Consider the following 3,079-nt stretch of genomic DNA (forward strand, 5'->3'; position numbering starts at 1 on the left):
TTTTTTTTTTTTTAAGATTTATTTATTTATACATAACTGGAGTACAAGCCAGAGGTGCAGGGGCTGTGAGAGGTTTCAGCATAGACAGACTGGGGAGCAGAACAAGGTGACTGACGAAGTACACTACTGAGGGGAGCAGCAGGCAGGTCAGGAGTCTGTAGTGCCATGTGGATCACTTGTGGTGGGGAGCCACTCATGCTGAAGTGGCTTTAGCTGCTTAGTGCTGTGCTTTAACCCACTGTGCCACCAGGGAGGGCCCTGAACATAGTATTCTTAATTTAAATGAAGGTGCTGCTTGATGAATCACCCTTCATAAACTCCCTCCTCCTAGTTCTGTAGAAATAAAAGTTCCCATGATAGAGTTGAATTGGAAGAGAACTCTCGCTCCCCACCCCTCCACTGACAATGAAAAGCTCAATAACTCAGTTCTCAAGAACTGCCAGGAAAAGTCACTCATGAGGCACAAAGACACCATTGTAAATTCACCCTCACCAGCGGTGCCTGTTCACCAGGGCCTGTCTGGTCTCTTGGCCACATTGCTCTGGACAGCGCAGCCAGAATCCCTTCAAACTGTTCTCTCTTCACCTTAACTGCTGTTTCCTAGTCCTGTTAAGCATCTGGCCCACTTGCACCTCTCTCCCTCCTCTAACGCAGAGGTGGCTCACAGCCCTCTTTGTCTCTCTGTGTCCTGCCCTCTAGTCCAGCATGTCCCTAGGACATCAGCCAGCAGTGGCTCTTCCCTATGCATCCCTCCTCAGCTACCTCTCACCCAGTGTTTATGCCGATTAATGAATCTGTATTTCATGCTTTGCCTGTAGTACATGTAATGGAAATAGTTCGTGTCACAAGTATTTCCTCAAGCTTGTCTTTTGACTTTGGTAATGATGCTGTTTGTTTGTTTGCTTGCTGATTGTGTGTGTGGGGGGGAGAGGGGTTGTTTATTTTTTTTTTTTTTGCCATGCAAACGTTTCATTCCTGAAATCTTCTCACTTATCAGTATTTTCTTTCATGCATCTGGATTGCGAGTTAGAAATACCATTCCCCACTACCAAGATATCAAGAAAGTCACACCTTTTCTTCTAGAATTCATATGGTTTTTGTTTGTATATTTAGGGATCTGGTTCATGTGTAACTCTTTTGTGTGTAGGAAGTGAAGTGTGGGTCCAATTGTTTAACTTCCAAAGATACTTAAGGTCATCGAGACCCATTTATTAAAAAGTCTTAACGCTAAGACTTTGGGATGCTACCTTTATCAAATTCTAAGTTTTGATGTATATTCATTTGCTTTAGAATGTTCTGTTTTCTCTGTCTATACATGGACTGGCCTATGCCACATCCTTCACTGGCTTTTGCACGTACTCTTCCTTCCCTTCCCCAGTCAAACTTTTCAAAAGCGTTGTCTCGGCTCTGCCTTCTTTCCCTTACCTCCCATCATGCCTCACTTCCCTCAGGCAGTGTTCACCCTCGGGATTCCACAGAATTTGCTGCGCCTGCAGCATGGTCACAGTGTTAAACTCCACTGGGGGCTTCAGGTCTAATTTGAAGGCTCAGCAGCTTTTAACATCGGTGAATCCTACTTCACAGTGTTCTCCTGATTGACTTGCATGTCTCTGCCGCATCCTGGTTTCATCCTTCTCCCCTCGTCAGTCTTCCCCAGTTTCACAGACACATGTACCTGCCTGTGTGTTCCGTCCTGGTAATTTGCAGGCCTGCTTCTTTCCCCTCCCTACTCTCTGTCTAGATGATCTCGTCTGCACCTAGAGTTTCAGGTCTAACCAACCCAGAGACAGCTCACAAAGACCTGTGTCTCCCCTTTCTCACTTTTGAGCAGAGCTAGACCCTCTGTCAGACATTTCATTTGTATTTAACTTGGCTATTTCAAAGGCATCTCAACATCAACATATTCAAAACTGGACTCATGAAAAGGCCCATATCATTTTATTCTCATCCCAAATCCAGTCTGTCTTCCTCCTCTCCCACTGAGTAATTTCACCATCATCAGGCAAAAAAGCCCAGAAATTTAGGTGTCATCCTTGACATCGTCTCTGTCCTTCTATCCCAGTTCTGAACCACTTCCAAGTCTTCCTTAACATTTCTCCATCAACACAGCCTTATCTGAGCTAACGTCACCTCTCGGCTGGGTTCCTGCCAAGCCACCAGACTGGCCCCCTGTCCCCCACTCTTACATGCACTCCCTATATTCCACTCTTCCTTTAGCAGTCAGGGGGATGGATCTGAACTCCAACCACTTCCTTTGTTTCCCATTACCCGTAGGATAAATTAAAAGTGTGACATGATCTACAAAACCCTCAACAGTCTCGCCCCTATTTACCTCTCCCTTCTCCTTTTACACTACACTCCTATCCCTTGCTGTCTCCAAACTCACCCTGAATGACCTGACTTGCATGTCCTCTGATATTTCTCCTTTACTGAGAGGCCTTTCTTCTTGCTGTTTTCTTTGCTAGACCTCCCTCCACCAACCTTCCCTATTCCAGATGCTTCCTTGTGTTTCCTACCCAGAATGAGTGCTGACACTACAGCTTCTCTGGGTATCATGAACCTCCCTTTGGAAATGTCTTCATTGCAATTAACACTTGATGTTTACATAATATGTGAGAAGCTCAAATACATTAGTTGTTTCCATTGGTCTAGCTCAGAACTGATATGTAGTAAATAAATGAATACATTTAGATCAACTCCTTCTTCTCTCAAAGCCCTTATTTTCTATAATTTAAACTTTTATATAAATAAAGGTTTGTTTTCAAGATGTTTTAAGGAAACATGGAATGGCAGCCAAGTGTAGAATCTGATATTATGACCAGAATATTGAGAGTGAAAACTCTATTTGTTATTCTAGTCTTCTACATAACAGTGGTGAATTCAGGAAAAGATTTTAAATATTGCACAGTTCCTCACAGCATGCAAAATATGACCGTTTCACATCTATTTTCATTTTACGAATCATCTCCCTGGTGTGTTCATTTCAAAGCATGCAGAAGGTATTCAATAAATGTTGATAAAAATAATTAACATGTAAGATATGATGGCATGGCTATTAATAGCAGTACAGAAATAATGC

This window comes from Condylura cristata, unplaced genomic scaffold (assembly GCF_000260355.1).
Source record: "Condylura cristata isolate star-nosed mole 26May11 unplaced genomic scaffold, ConCri1.0 scaffold00022, whole genome shotgun sequence".
NCBI classification, from domain to species: domain Eukaryota; kingdom Metazoa; phylum Chordata; class Mammalia; order Eulipotyphla; family Talpidae; genus Condylura; species Condylura cristata.